Here is a 25373-nt window from a genome sequence, read left to right on the forward strand (position 1 = left end):
CTATATCTAATCAGCGAAGAAGAGAAAGACATGTTTCTGATACCACATTCATTGAAGCTAGATCTTTAAAAAAATAATTTTAGAAAGCCTCAGAGCTTAAAAGCATCAAAAGAATAAATAAGATCAGTGATAGAGAGGACAGCTTAGGAACATATTCCTGGAATAAACTTCAAACTCATATCTGTCTTCAAGCATTTGTTGGGCTGTCAAGACTTATTCCACTTGGCCCCAAAAGGCAAGAGCCTGAAGCAAAGGAGCAAAATGACAAAGAGAGAGGCGGGTTTGAGATAAGAATCACAGAATCTCAGCATTGGAAGGGAGACCTCAGAGTGAGAATATTTGCTCCAACTCATACCTGAACTAGAATCTCTTATATCATGACCCAATAAGTGGGGTTATCTTTGCTTGAAGATTTTCAGTGAAAGACGAGTTCATTATCTTCTACAGAAGTCCATTTCTCTAAATCTCTCTGTGTAACTGTGGCTAGTTGCCTTCGGGGCCAAGCAGAACAACTGGAATCCCTCTCATTCATGACAGCCTTGAAGATAATAAGCAGTGTGACATAATAAATAATGTGCTGAGATTGGACTTGGGAAGACCAGAGTTCAAATTCTGCATCAGATACTTATTTACTAGTTGTATGATTTTGGATAAATCTCCTAATCTCTCTGAGTCAGTTTCCTCAAATATAAGAAGAGAGGGTTGGATTCAGTCACCTCTGAGTTTCCATTCACCTCCAAATTTATGATCCTATGAACAAGCAGATCCTTCTTAAGTATCTTCTCCAGGCTACTCCTTTTGCTCCCTGTCCAGCTTCAGCTTTTAATCAATCCTTATAAAGTAGGATCCCAAGTTCCATCACCACCCTTGTTAGATGGATCAAGGCACTCTCCACTTTATCTGTATCCTTCCTATGTAATGTCACAGAAATTTACCAACAATTAGAGCTGTCTGAATGTAGAATAGGCTGCTTGGGGAGGTAGTGTGTTCCTGCTCACTGGGGACTTTGGAGAAAAGGCTGACTGACTGATTGTTGGGCACACTGTAGAGGGATGAATCTGATGAGCCACTTTGAGATCCTATGATCTCAATTTCTCAGAGCTCTAGAGTCTATTCTTCTGCTGACAAGGAGGAAGCATCACTGACTCCGTGGTTAATGTCCCCGATGCAACCAGAATGAGAGAAAAGGCTCAATTAGGACCCTAAACAGCAATAAATGACATTGTCACTGGCTTTCATAGAGAAGAATGACTCACAGCCCTAATTAAAATGCCGAGGGAAAACATAAAGAAAGACGTCCATGGCAAACACAGTGACACACTGGTTAACCACATGATTAGTTTTCAGGGAAAAAAAGAGGAGAACAGCAGGAGTGTGGGGGAAATGGAAAGAGCATTGAGCTGGGATGGATAGACCTGCCTTCTAGTTCCAATTTATGCCACTAATTAGTTGTGGGTTTGTGGACAAGTCCCTTCAACTCTTTGGACCTCAATTTTCTCATCTGTAAAGATGGGGATAATGATGATAAGGCCCATTTATAAGATGATATCTATCTCACGGGGTTCAATTTAACACAACTAATAATTGTGAGGGTCTTTAGCTGCGATAAATGACAGTCTCTGGTTTTCATTGAGAAATATGACTCACATTTCCAATTAAAATGCCAAGAAAATATCAAGAAAGAAGACATTGTAGGAAAAGTGCTTTTTAAACCCCAAAGTGTTATGTAAATATGTGCTGTAGTTGTTATTATGATTACTGGCTCTGTCCAAGGTCTCTCTCTGTTTTTGGTGTTTTTGCTTACAAATTGATTGGGAATAAGAGTAAGGATTCAGGGAAAGAGGCCAGAGAGTAAAGGAGCGTGAATGGAAAAAAAGAAGGACATTTTTTTTCCTTCTTAGAGGATTCAGGAAAATTTTCTATAGAAAGTTCTAAGTTTGTGTCTAGACAATGACAAAACAACCAGTCAATTGAGTGAAAAATACTTCAAGGATCTGTGATTTCATCGGTCTGGGTGCCCTTCTGCCGACGCAGATCATGACCCCTTTGTGACATGGTAGATACAGTCTTGGAGAGTTGCTATGGCTGAAAAATCCATTTTCCTTCAGCCAACTTAAGCCTCTGTGAATTTAACTAGGTGGACCTCAGAACAGAGACTCAGTCTACCTTTCTCTTCATTCTGCACACGTCTTGCATCAATCAATCAATAAACATTTACAAAGTGTCTGTAATGTGCCAGGTCCTGTGTTGGGAATCACAAAAGAAGTAAATGATAATCCCTGCTCTCAAGTTGCTCACTGTCTGATGGGGGAAGGCCACAGGCAAGCAATTATGTGCAAACAAACAAGATTTACTCAGGTTAAATTGGAGATAATCAAAACAAGGAAACTACTAGCCTTAAGGAGGCTCAAGATAGGATTTCTGTAGAAATTAGGGTTTTAGGTCAGGCTTTATAGAAGGCAGGAGGCAGAGCCGAGGAAGTAAAGTATCCCAGGAATGAGGAACAACCAGTGGAAGTACCTAGAGATGGGAGTGGGGCAGCAAGGTGGCAAAAGAGATAGAATATTAGGCCAGAAGTCAGGAAGACTCATTTTTTTCTGAGTTGAAATATGAACTCAAACATTCCCTCACTGTGTGATTCTTGTTAAGTCACTTAAGCTTGTTTGCCTCAGTTTCCTCAACTGTAAAATGAGCTGGAGAAGGAAATGGCAAACCACTCTGGTATCTCTGCCAAGAAAATCCCAAATGGGATCATGAAGAGTTGGACAGAATTGAAAAATGATTGACACCCACCCGGAGATGGGAGCATTCTGTGCAAGGAAAAACATATTTATTTACATAATGTCTCCTCCATTAGTATGGAAGCTCTTTAAGAGCAGGGAGTGTTTTTGACTTTCTTTGTATCCTTAGCACTTGGCTCAGTGTCTGTCTTACACTTTAATTGTTAATAATTTTTTATTGACCAACTAACTGACTGTCTTTCACTGGGTATGGGGTTCATGTCTTATTTTTAACTATTACTACCTGTGTGATGTTGAACAAGTACCAACACATAAGTATTCCTCACTTATGAAAAGAAAGGGTTGAACTCGATGACTTGTGCAACTCTGCAGCTGCAAGTTCCTTGGAGGACCCAGGATCCCCTCTACACCACAATGTGATATCAAAGAGAATGAATCAGGGGGAAACCCTATTTATTAAGTTATTATTAGTCTAGTATAGATGAAGCCATAAACAAACTGGGGCTATGGAAAAAGCACTGAGCTTAGAGCAAGAAGATCTGGGTTCTAGATCATGTGCCAATACTTTCTGATTTGCCATGTGTCCTAAACAAGCTTCTCCGAGCTTCTATTTCTGAGAGTAGTCTCACTACAAAGTGAGAATAATAATACTTGTGTTATTTTTGAGGGTAGTGATGGAAGGTTATCTGTGAATGAGGATAAAATGTGCAGGAGACATTTATTTTCTATCCATAAAGTGATGGAATGAGAGGCAAGGATATATTATAAAAAAAGGGCTGACCTACCTCTGATACAAACTAGATATATTAACCCTGGGTAAGGATCTTAATCTCTCAGGGTCTCCAGGTACCTCTCTGAGAATAAGATTCCTATATTTAGAATTGAAAAGGACCTCAATGGTCATCACGTCCAACCTTCTCATTTTACAAATGAGGAACTTGAGGCCCAAGGGGATAAAAGAGACTTGTCCAAGCTCACGTAACTAACAAAGCATCTGAGGCAGGATTTGAACTTGGGTTTTTCCTGATGCCAAGTTGAGTGTTCTGTGCTGTTTTTTGGGGAGTTTCCATTCTAGAGTTTCCTCCAAACACAATTAAAATCACAGGTCCAGAGAAAGAGAGGCAAGATACATCTTGGGGATTGGAAGCAAATTTTCAACCATAGCTCTTTTCAACCATCCATTACAATGTATACTCCTTGACTGTTAGAACTACCATACTTAACCATATTTGCATCTCCAGTCTTAGTATGATGTCTAACACATGGTAACACTGAATAATATTTATCTGTTAATTCTCTTTCCCTCACATCGTCATCATTAGTCTTTTATCTTGTAGTTAAGTAAATAAATGAATGGATGAAATACATATTTGGCACATATCCAGACTCACAGTGGGCTCAGATTTTTGTCACCTGTGTTATTACAGTTTACATTTCATGTGGGTTTGATGCTTTCTGCAGCTTTATCAGCAGAGAGTGGTAGTATATACCCCATCTACACGGGAAGCTGAGGCTGACAGATCCCTCGAGTTTAGGAGTCCTGAGCTGCAGTGGGCTATGCTGATCAGAATATCCACATTAACTCTAGCATTAATATAATAAGTTCTCAGAAATGGAGAGCCAATAGTCTGCCTAAGGAGGGACAAACAGGCCCAGGAATGAAGGGGCAAATCAAAAGCCCCAGCCCATTGGTAGTGTGACTAGATCTGAGAGTAGCACTTGTACTTCTAGCCTGGGTAACATAGAAAAAGCCAGAACTAAAAAAAATCCTTGTCATCATGACTATCCTTAATTGACATGGGCACTATTAAAATCTTTATTTTTGCGGGTAAGGAAATGGAAGCGCAGAGTGCTCAAGTGATTATCCTAATATGACATAACTAGTATATGTCAGAGGCAGGTAGGTGGCACAGTGGATAGAATTCTGGTCGGGATTAAGAACCTGAGTTCAGATCCAATCTCAGACACTTGCTGTTTGTGACCATGCGCAAGTGACTTAACCCTGTTTGCCTTAGGTTCCTCATTTGTAAAATGAGCCTGAGAAGGAAATGGCAAACCACTCCAGCATCTTTGCTGGGAACCACAAATGGGATCATGAAGAGTGAAACATGATGGAAAGGACTGAGCAACAACAACAAAGACATATGTGTCTGAGGCAGGGCTCCATTTACAAGTCTGGCCCTCTAATTGTCTTGCCATGCTACCTCTCAGACTATATACTTGCAAGGAAAAAAGGAAAGAAATATGGTCACTTTAATGCTTTTTGTCTGTTTTAAGGATAAAACATTAGGCTGCATGCCTTAATGGACAGAGGGCTGGTCTCAGGTTCCAAAAACACTCCATTCAATTGCTTCCTCTGACACATATTGACTATATATCTCTAAGCAAGTCACATAACCTCTCAACGTCTCCGAAGAAGTCTCTAAGACTCTACATTTCAGGATGGGTGCATATCTACACTGGTAGGAATTTATTCATTAGGAAATTCCTTATACCAATGAAATCAGAGATCCAGTTCCCATTGCTCTGTCCCTGCTCCAGCTATCGATGATATGGCTGAAGATATGACTTGTCAAGATGTCTGAAAAAAGTAGCGTATTACTGGAGACCCCCAGCAACTGCACATTGATACGCTTGGGGTTGGCAGATTGTCCTAAATTTACCTACAGGCTTATTTATTTCTTAACTGAAATGGTATGAGGAGAAATTGCTTAGAAAATGGAGCAATCCTCTAACCCGCAGTGCGACAAGTAGATAAAAAGAAAAATTTCTGGCAATTATTTAACCCTGGTTATTGAGAGTTATTATGGTCATTATAGAATTACAGATCCTTGAAGTGCTGGAGGAGCAAGAGTCCCCAGTGGAGGTTGAGGAATCTCCTTCAGGCAGCTATATGTCTAATCTGAGACAACATAAATGCAACTCTGCCCGGATGAAGGCAACTCCACCTATATGACTTGTAGAGAGTCTTTCCAGCTCCACAATCCCACCATCCCCAATGCTTTTAAGATCAAGTTTGATCTACAACTTAACCTATTCAATCCCATATTTATTAAGTGTCTACCATGTACAAAGTGCTCACTAAGGTAATTCACAGAATAACAGAGACAGAAGGGACCTCAGAGACCATTTAGTCCCACTCAGACATGAACAGTATCATGACATCCATGATGACATCTCTACATGCTTTATTTGAGGGTGTACATACAGTGAGAAGAGTCCACTCATTTATAAACTGCTAGAATTCAGAATCACAGGATGCCAGATCTGGAAGGATCTCAGAGAAATCCAGTACAATCCAGTCCTTACCAAGATTTCCTTCTCTCTAGCGTCCAACAAGTGCCCTGTCTGCGTTTGAAGATCTCTAGGGAAAAGGAACTCACTACTTCTCCAAGGTAGCCAATTCTACTTTTTAGATAACTCTGTTCATCAGCAAGCCTTTCCTTAAAACGAATCCCAAATCTCTATAACTTCCTTCCAGAATGCTTTGTTCTGTTTTCTAGGTCCAAGCACAACAAGTCATCCTGTGATCATATATTTTGATTCAGAAAAGAATTTAGAGGTCATCATGTCCTGTACTATCTCAAGTGTCAAAGGCATAGCCAGCACCAGATTAAAATGTAAGTGGGAAATAAATAAATAAAAATACAATAGAAAATAGCTAAGATTAATAGGTAGCCTCCAAGGATCTTTATGTATGATGTAGTGGTGCTCATGTCTATGAATTTGACATCACTGATCTAATTCAATCCAGTCATTTTTTTTTCAGATTAGGATATTGAGATCTAAAGAAATTAAATGTCTTCCCAAGAATACACAACTATTATATGAAAGAGGTGATGCATGGATCCATGTCTTACTACTTCCAAGGCTGGCACTCTATCCATTATACTATACTGATTCAGTGTTGTGAAAAAAAGAAAAAAATATAACAAAATCCTATTTCTTTTTTTTTACTTTAAATACCTGAAGATCACAATCTAACTCCATTTAAACCTTCCATTATCTGAGCTAAATGACCTATTTTAAGACCTGTTAGGGTTTCTATACACTGAGCATAAACCTGACATTTTCTGGTAACTGACAATTAAGAAGCATCTTTTCAAAGGAGAAACAAAACAATATCAGAAATTGGGGATAAGTTAAAGGAGAAAAAATGTTCTATAAACTAGTCAATATTGTGGGAGCTTCTAAGCAATAAATTCTTTCATTACTCATTTAGGACATTGCAACAATCACAATCTCTCTATGGTTTCTTTCTCTCGTTCTACCAGTCAAAGCCTTCCTTCTTACACTAAGAGTTACTTCTAACAAATATGAGAAATAAAATCTCCATAAATTGAATGTTATTACAATTTGAGACCTGGAAGGGACCTTGGAGATCCCCCAGATCAAGCAATTTCATTTTACAGATTTAGAAACTGAGGTAGAGTTATTTGTTCTAGGACATGGAGCTAGTTAGCATTAGCGTCTTGACTGGAACTCAGGTCTTCTCTAGCTAGCGCTTTATCAGTTGCCATTGGCATAAGTTGTATTTCTAAGGTTTTGCTTCATTAAGGGTTTGCCACAGATCAGAAGGCTTTCCTTTCCTTCTGGCAATTTAGTATATTTTTATGTGACTTCTCATTCTCTTTCATTTAGCTCAGAGACATCACTGCTAGATAAGGTCTTGCTGTGAATCTCATACAGGTAACACAAAGCAAACGATTCACTGAGAAGAGATTTAAATATTTTAATTCATGGAACCACAAAATCAACAGGATTGGAAAGAACCTCAGTAGCCAGCTAATGCAACCCTATTTGAATAAGAAACTACAGTGTCCCCAATAAGTGGTCAACCAGCTTTTGCTTAAAGACCAATAGTGATTCTTGGTTCATCTCTTTGCTCTCATAGTTCAAAGAAGACTCAAGTCTGTTTTTCAGAACTTGTATATCCTGACAATTCTGGGGTCATCAAGAAAAAAGAAATCCATGTCCAGTTTCTTAGAGGTATACGGAATCACCTTCATGCTGACTGCTAGCTATTGAAATGAATTCAAAACAACTGCTTTGCTGAGGTCAGTATAAAATAAACTGGGCCTCTTGTTTCTTACAATTACTCTCCACAAGTAAATTCACCAAGTGGATCATTTTCCCAGGGATTTTTTCCTCTCCAAAGGATGCCTGAATCATCCTAAGGTGTTGAAGCCCAACATTAAATGTGGATTTGGGGCTGGAATTTCATGAGACTGGAGGGTTAAGAGGCTACTCTTCATGGAAAAACACTGCATTGGGAGTCAAAAAATCCAGGTCCAAATCTTAGTTCTCACACTTATTTCTGAGACTTTGGGCAAATCACTCACGAACTCTGGGTCTTTCTTTCTTTATTCCTTCAGCAAGGGTCTTGGGCTCAATTCCCTTCTGGCTCTAAATATATGCTCCTATCTATTATTCCTTGGAACAATCACTTCTACTAACCTGCTTAGATGGTCTTTAAAGATATAATTGAGGGTTGGTAGTGTTCTAGAATCATGACATTGGAGCCAGGAGATCTGGGTTTAAATGCCAACCATGACAGTTCTCAGCCAAAAACTCTGAGCTTCAGTTTTCCTACCTATAAAATGGGTATATGATCACATTATCTATCTCATAGGATTGTTTTGAGAGAAGTGCTTTGTCACTCTTAAACTAAACCCATAGAGAAATGTGAGTTGTTGTTATTGTTATTTGACCAGACTGATAATTTCATGACTGCAGAAAACTGTGAAGAATTTCATCTACCAATACAAACTAGCACCTTGTCAACAACTTGTCAAGCTGTTAGACTACGGGATTGGATTAGTGAGAAGCAAAAGGACTTGCCCAAAGTCACATAGTAAATATAAGTACCAGACAGGACTGGAACTCAGCTTCTCCTGACTCTAAGGCTTACATTATTATTGCTACAGCTGAAGAGAAAATAGGTTGAAGAAAAAAAAAGACAGTCTAGAGATAAGAAGGCCTGGATTCTACCTCTGACTCTTACACTCACTAAGAATGAACAAGTCATTTCATATCTGGGGACTTAATTTTGCTCATCCATAAAATCAGGTTGAACTGGATGATCTCTAGAGTCTCTTCTAACTCAAATATGCAATTATTTCACATTGACAAGACAAACCATACTGTTCCTTTGTAAAGATGTTATGTCCTCTCTAGGTTGTGGATAATCACACAATCACACAAACCAATAATGGTATGAATTACAGAATCTCAGAACTGGAAGAAACCTCAAACGGCATCAAATCTCATTCACCCCTGAACTAAAATACCCCCCCCCCACACACACACACACAACATCCTCAACATAATCTGGAAGACTTCCAGTAGGATGAACCCATTACTTCCCAACACAATTCATTACATTTTTAGGCCAGCTCTAATCATGAGAATATCTATCTTCACATTGAACTGAAATCCTGCCTTTCTGGAGCTTCCACTCATGGATCTTTGCTTTGCCCTCTCAGGATAAACAAAGCAAGTCTATTCCCTCTTCACATAACAGTCTTCAAATACTTGAAAATTAATTCTAATGTCATTTCTATCTTCTTCTTTCCCCTAACCCAGCCTTTTCTTCTTTAGGTTATACATTTGTAATTCTTTTAAATGATTCTAATATAATATGTACGGTATCCAATTCCCTTAACTAGTCTGGTTGCCCTTTCCTGGAACTCCAGTTTTTTTTCTGATTAGGTAAGAAATCCCTCTCATCCTTTCATGCAAAATGAACCTCAGCAATGAATTGTAAAAACCAGCGTCACTGTTTTGCAGCTTTTAATCTTTCAGAATCACTCTTCAGAATTGCCAAGTTCAAATGTGGAATGGTTTAATTTTAAGGAATACGGATCTAGCAAGTGTTCTCTCCAAAACAACACAGACTCACACAGTTCAAAATACACACAGACATAAAAAAGCTTCTAAAACCGTACACAAACTCACAGAATCTCAAGCATTCCCTAGAACAAACTCACAAACACACACACACCAAGATTTGTTATAACACAGAGATACAATTAATCAGGACAAACAAGTAGATACACAGACACAGATACACACACACCCACACACACACACACACACACCCCCCCCCCAAGATTTGTTATAACACATACACACAATTAATCAGGACAAATAGATACACACACACACACACACACACACACACACACACAAATGATCATTTGGGTGCACACCTGTGCTCACCTCTGATTTCCTCACCGACCAAGGGATAAGGAAAGTGCCTGTCCAGAACCACGGACAGCTCCCTTGCTCTGGGGTCCGCTGGAGTCTCGGCAGAGCTGTGTGGGCGAATTGCTCAGCTCAGCTCAGCTCAGCTCAGCTCAGCTCAGCTCCTACTCCAGCCCAGACTAAACAACTCACCCTTTTCCCTGGGGTCCTGGGAGGCGGGTACTGGCCAGGAAATGTGAGAGAGGGATGGCAAAGTGCAAGCAAATGTACAGAGCACTCAAGAACCCTTTCCTAGTCTGGGAATTCACAGACTCTGGAGACTTTAAAATTTGGCCATTTGAAGGAGGGAAAGAAAGCAAAAGATTGACTTGTCCTGGACTCCAGGAGAAGAGCTCCCATGTTCCTTGGCAACTAACAGCCCCAAACTGTCTCCAGACAACAGAGACGGTTCCCTTTTCTTCTGCCTTTCCCGCCTCTTCTACTCTGATCTCGGTTCTAGCTCCTCCCTGAATGGATACGAGCTTCCATTTCTACCCCTGATTTCAGAGTCTTATAATAAGGCACGATTTATCCTTGGAGACTAGAGGCTGTGCATATATGTACACTAGTTGCACGAGCTCATAGACATACTGGGGGAGGAAAGGAAAAAAAGGAAGTAGGTGCCTGAAATCAAAAGAAATATGCTGACCCACTCAAAGCAGGCTCCTGGGTTTTGGTGATCCCAAAGCCAAGGGAATGCTTGGGTTGCCAGCTGGGGATATTGTAGAACAGGGCAAACTGTTTTCAACCCAGGAAATGGAGCCAAGAATCTAGTTACTGGGTTCAAGACCTTCTCAGTCAGCAAACTAGCTTCTCCTCCTCCCCATAATTGGGTAACTAGACAGGAGGTAGCCCCCGCTGAAAAGTAATACCCAGTGACTCACTGGTTAACACGGACCCATCTCCTACTTTATTCATTTTCCTGTGGTGATTGAGGGGAGTCAATTTATACCCAGCACATATAGACCTTTAGGCACTCATACGCCTGCCCTCTCCTTGCATTCTCATTTGCAGCCTTCTTTCCCATTTTTAATTGCACCACTCCACAATCTCCTTGAGCTGCTGGATCCTAATAAACCTTCTTATTTTTGAGAAGGGGATGAAAAAAGGGTGTCTATGAAAGAATCAATGTCCTAAGAGAGGAACTAATTTCCAGGTAGGGGCTAATTTATTTGCTGAGGGAGGGTCTTCCTATTCTGTAATTTTATGTTCAATTTGTGGACTCCTTTCACTTTCCTTTCACAATCCTAATTCAGTTTTTTTTGAGAGCTGTCTCAGGGTACTGAAAGATTAAGGGACTTGCCCAAGATCACTCAATCTGAAGGGATCAGAAATTGCACATAAACCCTGTTTTTCAACTCTTATCCTACCACACCACACTGCCTCTCTGAGATATTTTAGCCAGGAGAATTGCCGATTCTCACTCCCTGGAATAGCCCCCAGCAAGAATAGTGAAAGCACAGGATTTACAGTCAGAGAGCACAGTTTTTAAGTATTAGCTCTCCTACCTTTGGGCATGTCACTTTCACTCACTGGACTTTAATGGCCCTCTTTGTAAAAAAAAGGAATTCCATTAAATGATCTCCACTGGCTTCAAATCTATGATCTTAAAGGACTTGAACAAATGGGCTTCTGAGTATTTATTCAACAACTTCCGGCATTAGGGCACATAAAGTTTTTTTTTTAATTTTGCCTCTGAAGTTGGGGATTTAAATTCTGTATTAAGGCTAATCTTTTCATGCCCCAAGTCTCTCTCTCTCTCTCTATTTTACTAATTGGATCTGGCCTTTCCCCCCACTTAGTCTTGTGGGGACCCTTCAATTCTATGACTTTCCTGGATTTGGAGGATCCTTCTCAGCTTTGGCTTTTGCTTGGATTCTGATCCTCAGGGATAGTGGTAGGACCTCTTTTACCCCTCCTCCTGAGCCTCTGCTGTCCTTCACAGACACAACTCAGGATGGATAGAGACAGATTCCCTCATTTTCCAATTCCCCCATTTCCCATTCTGTTCCACTTGTGCCCTGGGGCATGGGATCTGACCATCTTTTCCTAAACTGAGGAAATGCCATCAAATAACTGCAGGAGTCGGGAATTGCGAAGCTCAGGAGACAGCAATTCCTGAAGTGTAGATACAGCCACTCACCCTTGTAGGTGACAGTAGGGAGCCCATGGTCAACCGCAGTAAGGAATGGAGGGAATGACAGCCAGCTTTCTTTCCTATATTACACTCTTCTCACTTTCTGGACCCCTCCCCAAACCTAGAGATGACTAGGTTTAGGAATCCGATGCCACAGCAGCGCAATCTCTTCCTGCTCCAAGAAGCTTAATCCTTCAAGATGCGCACTGAAAGGACAATGCCCCCCCCTCAAAAAATCCTCACCCCTCCTCTGTTTCCCCCACTTTGAACCATTCTAGGGCAACCCAAGCCCACTCTTGTTTCCGTTCTCGGAAAGTGGAGATGAGGAGGACCCCCAAACTACTGCCTTAGACCCCATTATAAAGCTCGAGTTCGCTAGCATTTCCCTGCCATTCTAGTTCAGAGCGTGTGGACCCCTTCTTCTGGTTTTTCCCCCAGACCCATTCCCAAGGCTCACCTAGGGCCAGTGGGAAAGTTTAAGCTCTCCCAGGGGCTCCCCGCTCCGCCTCCCCTGTTCCCAGGAAGGGAATCCATCATGCCTGGGTCATTTCCCTTCCCCTAAACCCTGGCTTAGCCGGGCCGACTCCGCCCGGGCAACAGTGGTGGGGGTGGAGAGGTTTCTGTCAGAGGTTGAGGCAGCAGTGGGGGGCAGCGGCTTCCCAGATGTGAGCTAGGAAGCCGAAGCTCCCCGCCAACCGCGGGAGAAGAGTATAAACAATCTGCGAGGCTGGGAACCCCGTTCGTATCCCGGGAAAACCTCTCCCTTCCTGGGGAAGGGGCAGGGAGCAACTTTTACCAGGTAAATCAATGCACGCGGATTTAGTCCCTTCATCCCATCCGGTACCGCCTGTAACCCCAATTCCCTGCAGAGGGAAATGCAAGGCGACCGCTGTGTGTGTGTGTGTGTGTGTGTGTGTGTGTGTGTGTGTGTGTGTGTGTGTGTCGGGGCTGGGGAGGGGGCGGCGGAGGGGAAGAACATTACCAAAGAGCCCCTCTCTCCCCCCTCCCCCAGCTAGCACTCCGATCTGTTCCTGGGGAGAGGGGATCCTCACAAAGTTGGCAGCGAAAAGGCTGTGGTGCCCTGCTTTCCCCAGTCTCGTACTCTTCCCCCGCTGGACCACCCTCCCAGTCCTTTTCCAGCCTGGGCAAAGGAATCTGGAGAGGAGGGAGACACAAAGTTGGGCTTGATTCCACCCCACCCCCAATTCCCGGGTTCTTCTTCTCTCTTCCTGGGTTTACCAGGAGGTTCCGAGCCACTTTCAACGAGGGGGGTGGTGGTGGTAGGGAGGAACGGGAAGGGGGGCGAGGGTTACTGAGCTCGACAGTGTCCGAGCTGGCAACTCACCTGCTTCAGGACACCGAGTACCAGCCAGCCAAGCCTCCTGAGCTAGCCTGCCTGGCTGCCTGCTTGCTTGCCCGGCGGCCGGTCCGCTTGCTTGCAGTCCTTTCTCCTCCTCCTCTTCCTCCTCTACTCTGTCTCAGGTTCACTTCAAGGATGCCAGACCTGGAACCTGGAAGCATCCACTCTCAGTCAGGCACGCTGCAAGGTTGGGAGGAAACTGCCTTACCTATGGGTGAGAGCCACAGTTTCCCCCCTTTCATCTGATTTGTGCTTTCCAAGATCACTTCCCACCCCCATCTCCCTTTCCCCACCCCCACCCCACCCAACCCCACCCCTCCCCTCATCTCCCTCCTCCCTAGATGCCAGAGTTTAGAATGCTCTGTTCTCCCCGGTCTCCCACAAGGAGCAAGGGTGGTCCCTTCCCTCACCGGCTTCTGCTTCCCTTTTTCCTCCTGTGCTGGCTCTCTCCACTCCTCAGATCCCTAAGTATCTTCTAACCATGAGATGGAAATGCAGTTTAAATATGTAGGGACAGGGACCCGGCGATGAGCTCAGCTAGGGTCGTGAGGGAGAATTTACTTTTTAATATCATCACTGAAATGAATTAACGTTGACGTCCAACCGGCCAATTTTATGGGTGTGGAGGGAGAGACGAAGCCATCCTCATTAAGAGAAGCTCTGGACTCGAAGGCATACATCTTTTATATAACCTAATTTCCATTTTTCCCCCTATCAGGAAACACACATACATCCATTCCCTCAATTCTTTTAGAAGAGAATTAGAGAACTCTTAAGAAATGATAGTTCATTTTAGAAGATTTTGTTTTCTCCACCCTTTACTCCTGTTCTCCAAAGCTCTTCATTAGGCCTGCCTCCCTCCCTCAGCTATACCCCCATCTCAATGTCCAGGACTTGTTGATATTCCTAGTGTTTCTCTTTTCAGAAGATGCTAATTTGTTCTGTGACTTAATAAGATAATAAAAATAATGAAGTCCCCAACTAAAATGACATCTCTGATCAAGGAGGGGCAGAAATCAAAGGATGGGGAAGGGAAGTCCTCTGGCTATACGGATTATTGGGAGCCACTATCCCCACCTCTTCCTAAACGCACAAGCCGGTTCGTTACTGAGAGAGTATTAAGAAGCAGTGCCCCACTATCCAGACTGGAAAAACTTAAGGGCAACTGGGGAGGCTGTGGGATTTTTACTTGGATTCTTGCCATGCCCTAAATTCACAGCCACAAAGACTTCGATTTCACAAGCAACGCTTTCAATATGTCAATGCTATTAGTCCTTTTTGGAACATTTTTTTTTTGCTTCTTTCAGCTCATAGCGATGGCTTCATTTCAACCCTCTTCTCCCTCAGGGAGGAAGGTGAGGAGGGATGCTAAAAAACAATGATCTGACCCGGACCCTTCCTGTTCAGCATCATCCTGGGAGGAAGGAGGAAAGCCAAAGAGAAGAAAGGGGGGGGGATAGCTAAGAACCAGGCTTCCTTCATTTTTACAAGTGCCCTGACATATGGGTTACTGAATAAATCCTGTTTGAAAGCTGTCTTTTTTTTTCTTGGCAGATTGTAGTGAGTCTGTGTATCACTTTCTTTGCTCGTCATACACTCTTGGAGAAGCAGGGTTATAGTTTTTAGGGTGTGTGTATGAGTGTGTGTGTGTGTGTGTGTGTGTGTGTGTGTGTGTATGTTTGTGTGTGGGTGGGTGTGTAAAGGGAAAGCATTAGCTTGAAGTTGTGTGTGTGTGTGTGTCTATATGCCTGTGTTTTTTTTTTTCTTCTCCAACCCAATCATACATGCAAAGCACCTGAGTTCTATGGTCTAGTGTTCTTTCCCACTTTCAAGTCTGTGTCTCCTGTTGAAAATTGAGCCCACTCAATTGCTCTCTCTCTCTCTCTCTCTCTCTCTCTCTCTCTCTCACACACACACACACACACATACACACACACACACACACACACACACACACGAACAAAATCCTGCCAGAGATGCCAAACAAAAGCCACAATCCAACATACCACTTGGTCATTAATACATTCATTTCAAATCATTTTGCACTTCAGCCTAGGAGAAATGGAAAATGACTCTGGGGACAGCCATGCGGGTATTTGGGATCTACTTTTTAATGAATGCAAAGACTTAAAAAAATCAGGTATATGTGTGTGCTCTAAAAAAATGCATGTATAAAGTGGCAATGGTTGGGGCTAGGGCCTAAGGTCACCTCCTACCCTTCAGGTTGAATGGGGAGCCCTAAGAAGAAAAGAAATGGGCTGGATCCTTAAGCCAGTCCCCTTCCTGCCCCAATCCCCCTCTCATCTAGCTCATCTTCACCTGGCTGCCTGAGCTGTTTGAAAGTTGAGAGCCAGGCTTCAGCTGTGTCACCATCGTCAGCCTTGGTAAATTGCTCCCCCAATTACCATGGCAACTGGGAAAAATAAAAAGGAAACAGTACAGGGAAACAGCTCTTCCACAGGGTTGGCAGTTCACCTGATCAAAACAGGCCCTGGGACCACTTGGGGGTCTGGACCCGAGCCAATGGAGAGTCTTCCTCCTGGCATACCTGCTGTTCTGATGGTGCCAATGGAGGCTGGTAGTCATAAACTTTTCTGAGTATAGGGTGAGGGTACCATTGACTCCAGAGGTTTGGGGATGTTCCCACCTATGACAGAGCAGAGCAGAAAGAAAACAAAGAAAGACCTATGCTAAGCCCAGAAACTTCACCTTGGTGGGTTGACCATTTTTGAGCATGCAGTCAATGCCCCAGGCATATGTAAACCTCCAAAGATTTCAGAGCTCAGGAAGAGAGAGTACTGGGTTTGGAATCTTAAGGCCATTCAAATCTGATTCTGCCTCTTAGGAGCTGAGTGAATTTGGGCAAATGGCTTAACCTCTCTTGTCTCAGTTTCCTCTCCTGTAAAATATTACACCCATTTTTTTCATGTGAAGAAACCAAGATCAAGTGACGTTCCCAGAATGACAAAGATATAACCATCTGATGCAAGTTTTGAACTGGGATTTCTTGACTCCATGTTTAGCCCTTACTACAATATATCATCCAGTTGCCTACCTTCCTTTGGTAGAATGGTAGGATGAGAAGTTGGTAGCATTTAGCCTCAATTGTTTTTAGGACAAGCTAGGGATGCTTCTTTGGGTGCAAGAGTATAAACTAGGGATACCTCCTTAGATCAATGTTCAGCAATATAACATCCTTCTTGCCAAAGAGAAAAATGAAGGGCCTAGGGTGAGGGCCACATTCTGCTTATGAGTAGGTATGCTGGAATATAGTCATATAAACACAGTTTCTATATGTCAGGGATAAACATTGCTTTCTGCCGTAAGGTTGATAGAGTGGGCTAGACAACCTACGCCTATACTTGCCCTTTATTATGAAACCAAAAGATAGTGTATTTAAAATAGAATTTAGAGGTCACCCAGTTGTTGTGAAGATCAAATAAGATATTTATAAAGTGCTTTGCAAAACTTAAAAGTGCTACAGAAATTCTAGTTACTGTTATTATTAGGTAGGATCAACTTTTCTGTCCTTCCCTCTATCTCTATTCTGTGTCTGTGACTTCTTTTCATTCGAGTTTACCATTAGCGTTTCCCTTAACCATGATGGATAAATACATTGGGGATGGGGGGGGGTTGCCCTGATCCTTCCCCTTTAGGAATGGCTCCACATGTGTATGATGAAGATGTTGGGAAAGAGGAAATGAGTGAGAAATGGGAGGGCAGGGAAGAGATCGTCCCTCCTCTTCCCTCCTGGTCTCCACTCTCTTCCCAATCATAAACTCCCCAGGCCCCACTCTATAGGACAGATTCTCCAGCCCAGTAAAGGCTGAGGTCAAAGTCTCCCTGAGCGGCTAGCCAGCTACTGACACAGCTGCCCTCCAGTTTGCTATGGTTGCTGCCACTGAGGGGGGTAATACATTATCCAGGGCTAATGAAAACATAATTATCTCCTTTTGACTGCAGAGGGGCTAATTTAATAGGCTACGATAGAAAGGCATCTGCTGGCTTCAGCTGTCAGTGAAGGCACTTGAAAGGCCCCGAGAAACAGCCTGGTAGATTTGGCAACCTCCAGGACTGACTCAGTACCTTTCCCAGGAGCCGTAGGCTAAGGGAGGCAGAAAAAGGGGTCAAACGTTGGAATAGAAGCAGTGCAGATTACAAGGCTTGATCCAGAGAAGCAATCCGGCTATTGCTGGCTCTCTTCCTCACTTGGAAAAAGCCAAGAAATTTCAAAAGTCTAATTTCTTTCCTCTCCAGCTCTCAGTCTGGGTGAAGAAGGCACAGGACGCTTAGCTGTGGTTGCCTCTTCCAGGCTGGTTGGGAAGGAATGAAGAAGAAAGGGGAGGGAGTCGCACCTTCCTGGGAAATCTTGATAAATATTTATATGGAAGAATTTGGTCTAAGGCTCGAATACTTTGGACCCTATTTAATAAGTGATGGGAGTTCCGAAGGACTTCTCGGACTGAGCAAGTACACAGTGTTCTCTTCACTGTGTCATGCTCCGGGTTAATGCTTCTTGTCATGACCCATGGAAGGGGGGGGGGTCACAGAAACCTTAGCCAGAGATATTCTTGGAGTGTTGCTGCAACCCCCCCTTTTTTCCTTCCTTAAGCAATAATCAGCCCTCTCCTTTTTCAAGCTAAAGGAAAGACGTGGGGCTGATTGGTTCGGGGCAACAGGGATGGGGCTGCCATGTGGTCCTAGGCAGAACGATACCTAAAATTATATAAAATTATAGATTTTTTTCTAGTATCAATGTGTCATGGGATTATAGCTTTAGATCGTAACTGTAAGGGACCCTGGAATTCACGTAGGCCAGTCTCCTCATTTTATAGAAAATTGAGGTCCAGAGAGCAAGTGATTTGCAGAAAATCAAATAAATGGCAAAAACCATTTTGAAGTGAGGAACCCAAACCAGTGTTCTTTCAATTCAGTCTGGAAGGTAACTTAGAACAAAGTTCTTTGTGAGGAATAATGTCTTAGAAGCCAGGTGCGATCACTTGAATTAAGCAATCGAGTAATTTATAGGAATGTTTAGGAGAAGGGAAGAAAGGAGCAATGGATTAATTAGGAGGTTTTAATCTGAGGTCTAACTACATGTGTGGCCTTGGACATGTCCCCTTTCTTCCATGAACCTGTTTTCTCATCTATAAAATGAGGGGGCTGGAAAGGAACACTGGCTTAATTAATTAGTAGAAAGAACACTGGGTTAATTAGGAAGAGGCTTTAATCTGCATTCTAACTAGATTGTGGCCTGGGACATGTCCCCTTTCTTCCACAAACCTGTTTTCTCACCTATAAAAAGATGGGGCTGGGCAATAAACCAGCTTGGATCTTGTATGTTTTAAGTTTCTTCCCAGCTTTGATATTTGCTCTGAAGTCCCTCCCAGCTCAGACATTTTGTGTTCTAAGTTCCCTCTCATCTCTGATGTTCTACACACTCATGCTCCACCCAGCCATGCCATTCTGAGTCCTAAGGCTTCTCTTCACCATTTTAAGTGCTAAGGGTTTCGAGGAGAGCCCACCCCCATTCCACCCCCAGCTCTGACAGCCTATTTTCTGAGATTTCTTTGAGTTTGGATGTTCTAGGTCGATTCTCCTAGAGCGGAGTTCTCTTTCATGGGATTTGACCATTTTAACAGCAGAATGGCCAGCCTTTGGCCCTGCTGGGAAGCTCTCAGACTTCCCAGGAATATCGAGGCATCTCCATCTGGAGAGGAGCAGGGAGCTCCCTGCCCAGCTTAGCCCAGCCTGGCCAGGCAGCCAACTCAGCTGAAATCCAGAGCGACAATTCTCCGCCTGACCTAGAGATGGCAGTAAACCTTCACTGTTGTGCTTTCAGCTCATTATTTTCTAGAGTCTTGCAAAGACCCCAGAAGTTTGAGGGGTGAGGGAGGGAGGCAGGAGGGTGGGTTACATCACTCCTCAGAGCCCCTCATCTTGGGACATTTTGAGCTGAGCTGCAGGATTGTGGGGTCAGGTATCAGGCAGCCTGGGGTAAGGATGGGGATGGAACAAGGGGAGCCCAGCCCAGCATTCTTTCTTGTTTTTTCCTATATCTCTGGTTAAAAAGAAGGAAGGGGGTCACCTGGTCTTGGATTCTGAAGAGGAGGAGACAATATTATGGGATGTATTCAGGTGAGCTTGAATAAGGCTTATTATATGGGATTGTTCTAATAGCAACCCCAGAAAGTAGCCTGCCCAAGTATAATTCCTCCCATTTTTAGATAAGGGAATTGGGGTTCTGGGAAGATGAGATTTTCCCAAATTCATATAGCTATTAAGTATCAGAGTTGAATTTGAACTCAAAACTCCAGGGCTTTTTTATTGTGTTATAGTCACAGAATTACATAATTTAAAGCTAAAAAAAAAAAATCCCAAGAGTCTATCCTGTTCAACCCAAAAGAAAAGGCATGGCCCCAGCATATTATCCCAATGCTGAAGATCTCTAAGGAGGTGGAGTCCTTCGCTCTCTGCCACCACCCTCTAAGCCTCTACCTTCCACTTTGGAACAGCTCTCCTAAGAAAGTTTTCCCTTGCATCCAGCCTAAATTGGCTGTTTTGTAACTTCTGCCCATTGTTCCTGATTCTGCCTTCTGGAGACAAATGCAGCCAGTGAAGTTCCTTTCCCATATAGCCATCCTCTCTTCAAAAAAAAAAAAGTCCTGAGACTATCCTTCTCCAAGATGGAATCCATCGATTCTTATAGAACAGTGAGTAGAGGAGATCTGTCTCTTTTGGTCTCTTCCTCTGCACATTCTCCAGTTTAGATACAGGATTTTAGATCTCAAGCTAGAATGGACCTTTCATTTTTACAAATGGGGAAACTGAGACTCAAGCAGATTAAGAGACTTGTTTCAGATCACATAGGTAGTAATCATAATATATTGTATTTGAATCCAGATTCTGACCCATCAGTACTTTTCCCATGATGCCATTCTATCTTCCTTTGACTTTGGGGCTCTTTACTCTCAGTTCCATTATTTTAAGTTTTCTCTCACCATCCCCCTAACTTCAGCACAGAATGTTAGACTTGGAGTGAGGAAGACATGGTTTCAAATACCACCTTTTCTATTTATTAGCTATGTGGTCTTGGGCAAGTTCATTTTCCTTATCTGTAAAAAGACAGGGTTGGACTTAATGATTTCTAATGTTTTTCCTAGCTTGAAATTTATAATCCTATAAATATTTTGGACTCAGTTACAGTCAGAGGAGCTGACTTCAAATTTTGCCCCACTCAGGAGGTCTATGGCCCCGGGTAAGTCACTTCAACTGTGTGCCTCAGTTTCCTTACCTCTAAAATGGAACTAAATAATACATAAGGCATCTACCTCACAAGGTTGTTGTAAGGCTCAAATTGAGATATGTGTAAAGTTCTCTGCAAACCAAAAGCATATATGACATTATTATTTTCTCCAGTCCCAGTTTACCAGATAAATGATTCTACATGAATTTATGAAAAAGTTTGTGTACTTATTTTTTAAAGGGGGGATCTGGTGAGTGGAAGGGGGTAGTGCTTAACTCAAAAGCACGAATGATGAAACTCATTAATGGTAAAATTTCAGGGATCTGGAGGGGAAATGTTTCTTGACAGGGACCATCCTATAAAGCAATGTCTTAGTTGGTGGCTCTGTGAGCCAGCAGAGAATCAGGGGCCCTGTGAGCCAGCAGAGAATCAGTCCACATTTACCTGCGTCCATCCTGAACTGAGAACTAGAGTTAAATGGTCTTCCTGCCTAGGTTTTGAACACTAACTTTCAGTAGAACTATTGAAGGCACAAATGGAGACCCCTCTCTCTATTTATCTTTCTTCTCTCTAGAGGGCTCAACTCCATTTTCTTGGCTCAATGGAGAGAATTTTTCACTGTCTTATTTCAAAAGTGATGAGAAATCCCTAAGGTTGCTTCATTGTTAGGATAAAGGAGAGAGAAAAGAGAGAGAGAGACAGACAGATAGACACAGAGAGGGGAGAAGGGAAGAAAGAAGAGGGAGGCAGCATTGCAGAGGAAAAGTCTAAAGAACTGAAAATGGAGCTAGGAAAACCAAATTTAAATCCTGCCTCAGAGACTTAAAACAGTTATGTGATCCTGGATAAGTTACTTAACCTTCCTCTCCCTCAATTTTCTCATCTGTAAAATTGGAATAATAACATTTACTTCACAGGATTGTTATGTGGATCAAATGAAATAATATTTGTAAAGTTCTTTCCTTCAAGTACTAAATAAATATGAGCTATTATTATTTGAAAAAAAGAGGAGGTTAGACTAAATGTCTTTGAAATTCTCCTCAAGCTTTTGGTCAGAGGGAAATTGTTTCTCTGGAATCAGGAGAGACCTGGATACAAATTTCAATCCTGACCATTAGCTGTGTGACATTGGCGACTCACCACCTTTTTGAGCTACTTTCCTCACAAAATAAAGATGATACCTGTAGTTTTTCTCTTATTAGATTGTGGTTGTGGTTCAGATGAGATAATGTATATAAATGATTTGCAATTATAAAACACTATACATAAGGAGAGTTCCAAAAGTCCTAGTTGTTATAAAGTTTTTAAAAGCTTTAATAGGTTAAAACTACACTAGGACTTTTGGGCCACCAGTATACGTGTCTCTTGTTGCTAGGGTTCTTCCATAGAACCCCTTCCTATCGTGTGCTGCTGAGTCAAATCTAAGCACTTTGAAGATAGGGCCTGTTTTCTTTTTGTTTTTGTCTCAAGCCCCTAGAGTAGAGCCTAAACTAGAAAGAGCCTTATAAATTCTTGCTGCATCAATCTGTGCTGTGATGGCAAACAAAGCATTTGTGAGACTGCATCTGGAAAGCCCTGAACTGATTCTGAGGGCAGGGAGGGTGCTCAAAAGATAGTGTCAACCACATTTTAAAAGATCTCCAGTTCAAATTCACCTTTATTCTTTAGGCTTTGTCTCCTCCCCACCTCCATCCCACCTTCTCCCCTCTCCCTTTTTTGTTTGTTTTTAGAGAATCAGTCTCCCTATTTTGACCACACTAGAAGGAAAATGGTCTTGTATTGTCTCAATTGCATTTCTGACCATTGAAGTTTTGATCTGATCCATCACTAACTGGACTGGTTTGCCCTTCTTTAGCTAGCTTTGTTTCTGTCCTTCTCTATTCCCATCTACTCTCCCAGCAAGTACCTCATTTTACAGATAAGAAAACAGAGCTTGAGAGCTTAGATGACTTGTCCAACATCACACAGATAAGTAGGCAAGCTGGATTTGAATCTAGGCCCTCTGACTTCAGACTTTATGTCCCTTCATTTGTCTCCAGAGAAGTTAAGTAGCTTGCCAGGAGGCACATAGGTAATAGAAACAGGATAGTTTTATCCATTTTTCTAGGTTGCCTCTGTGATACCTTAAAGCTTCTTTTTCCTTTCTTGTTTCTCTTCCTTCCTTCCTTCTCTCTTTCTCTCTTTCTTTCTTTTTCTTCTTTCTTTTTTCCTTCTTTCCTTCTTCCTTCCTTCCTTCCTCCCTCCCTCCTTCCCTCCCTTCATCCTTTCCTCCTTCCTTTCCTCCTTTCTTCCTTCCTTCCTCCTTTCCTTCCTTCCTTCCTTCCTTCCTTCCTTCCTTCCTTCCTTCCTTCCTTCCTTCCTTCCTTCCTTCCTTCCTTCCTTCCTTCCTTTATTCCTCTCTTTCTTTCTGTCCTTCTTCTTTCTCTCTCTTTTTCTCTCTCTGTCTCTGTCTTTCTCTCTTTAAGTCACCTTAGAAGAAAGTTCTCTAAGCCCTTTAGATATCAAGTACTTCTTGAGATGCTTATACAACACTCTTCTAAATCAATATTATAGGGAGGTATTAGGAGAGTCATTAAGAAATCTGATAGGGATAATGCTGACATGCTTTCTATTCTAATTAACAAGACCCAAGAGGAAAACATAACTCCTCTTGGATATTTCTTCAATAATAGGAAAGCAACTCCCTAAACTAATGAGGGCCCATCTTTGGGTCAAATAAATCCCCCAAGGAAACAGAATGGACCTTGTGATTTCTAATCTTTTTGAGAATGAGACCCCACTTTCCTGACATTTTCCAGACTTCCCCACAAGACTGTAGTTGGGCTCTTTGTTAATTGAGAAATTCTACGATAGAAAAATTACTGCACTTGGTGTGAGGATGGGTAAGAGAAATTCTTCAATTCCATAATGAGTATTTATTGTGTACTTACTATGGGGAACAGGACAATAACTTCATAGCCCTAGGGATCTTTGGATCAATATTTGGGAACCATTGATGCAATGGAAAGTGGGTGGATCTGGAGACTGGAAACCTGAGTTCTAAGATCTATGACCTTGGGTAAGCATTGTCTTAGAGGAAATGTGGTGTGATGGAGAGGGAACTCAACTCAGGATAAGGAAGATTCAAGTGTAAATCCTATCTCAAGTACTTATCAGCTGTATGATACTGGACAAGTCATTTAATCTAGTTGTGTCCATCTCTTCCTCTGAAAAATAACAGAGTTCATGTTAATGACTTTTAAACTCCAAATCTATAATCCTATAGCCTTTGGAATCTATAGCAGCCCAAACTTTCCTACCTCCCCAAAGCCTTTCTGTCCGGCTGAAAGAGCTGACACATCACTAGAATGACCTTTGAGAACTCGGGGATACCTCCATACCATGGGGAGATATCAGGGGAGGGCTTCGATGGGGAGGATGAGTAATAGTAACATTAACATACTTACTGGCAACTCAACAAAGCTAAAAACGAAGAAGATATTTAAGGCAATTAATACCATGTGAGAATAGTCTCCATGTACACCTTTAGAAATTGTCAAAATAAACATAACTGATTTTGAAAGTGTCTTGACAAACACCAATAAAATACTAATGAGATAGAGCTCATTTAGTCCAAAGATAGAAAGATGACCTGATGCTCAGCAAAAAAGAGGAGAGAGGATAGATAGATGTTCTTAGAGTATGTGATAAATAGACCAGATCCTACAGAAATATCTTTGCTACCTGTAGACCTTCATTAAGCACTAGGTACATGCCATTGGATTTTTTGAATGTAATGGAAGAGTTTTACAATTAGAAGTAGTCCAGAAGACTTATTTTTTGAGTTCAAATCTAGCCTCAGACACTTATTAGATGAGTGATCTTGGGAAAGTCACCTTGTTTGCCTCAGTTTCTTCATCTGTAAAATGAACTCTAGAAAGAGAGGACAAATTAATGAAGTATCTTTGCCAAGAAAAACTGAATGGGGTCATGAAGAATTAGACTTGACTGAATACTAAACCCCCTGAAATGAAGATCTTAGAATGGAACCAAAAGGCCTTCTGGGGGACACCTCTAGGAATTCTGCCAACATTGTGTTGATGAAGACATATTGAGAAAATGGCTGAATGATGTGGATTTGTTTGCGGAAACTGAGAGTTTATGATACTTCATACTTCAGCACTAGATCATCGCTACTAGAAACAACAGAAAGATTCTTTGAAGACAGAGATCAATAGAGACTCACAGTCTGCACATCGTGGTACTGTAGATATCTCGGTGAGCTCACAACAGCATCACAGTGCATTTTGAAATTTCAGGGCAAATATAATGATACTCGGGATCTTTACAAAAACAAACTACTGTCTCAAGGTCTTTCAGGTCATAGGTCATGCTACATTCCCTTCTTTTTTATTTTTTTATTTTTTTCATTCCTTTCAATGATATTTTTAAATGTGTGAGATTTTTTTTAAAACTTGTTCTTTGACCTGTGCCAGTATCCTCTCAAACTTTCTTATTTAGGATGTCTTATCTTTTTCAAACTGGATTTGTTGTGATAAAAAACATAGGTAATGCTTTGATCCTCCCTCCCCACCTAAAAAATGTTTAACAAGATATGAGTGGAATGGTGTCTGGTCTGATTTCAAGATCTGAGAAACTGTGTAG

At 42.0% G+C, this 25373-nt stretch overlaps 1 protein-coding gene and 1 long non-coding RNA gene across 2 annotated transcripts in view; one reads left to right on the forward strand and one right to left on the reverse strand.

Annotated features, from left to right (window-relative positions):
- Positions 1 to 13681, reverse strand: part of NOS1 (nitric oxide synthase 1) — a 149135-nt gene extending 135454 nt beyond the window's left edge. The window contains exon 1 of the mRNA XM_051972873.1: positions 13469 to 13681. The gene's annotated coding sequence lies outside the window, so the exon portion shown is untranslated. The remainder of the gene's footprint in view (positions 1 to 13468) is intronic.
- LOC127545522 (uncharacterized) lies at positions 12676 to 15126 on the forward strand. The gene is made up of 3 exons (XR_007949679.1): positions 12676 to 12922; positions 13606 to 13697; positions 14791 to 15126. It is a non-coding gene; the product is annotated as an uncharacterized LOC127545522 (long non-coding RNA).
- Positions 15127 to 25373: the final 10247 nt, after the last annotated feature.

The sequence above is a fragment of the Antechinus flavipes genome, chromosome 1, assembly GCF_016432865.1.
Source record: "Antechinus flavipes isolate AdamAnt ecotype Samford, QLD, Australia chromosome 1, AdamAnt_v2, whole genome shotgun sequence".
In the NCBI taxonomy this organism is placed as follows: Eukaryota; Metazoa; Chordata; class Mammalia; order Dasyuromorphia; family Dasyuridae; genus Antechinus; species Antechinus flavipes.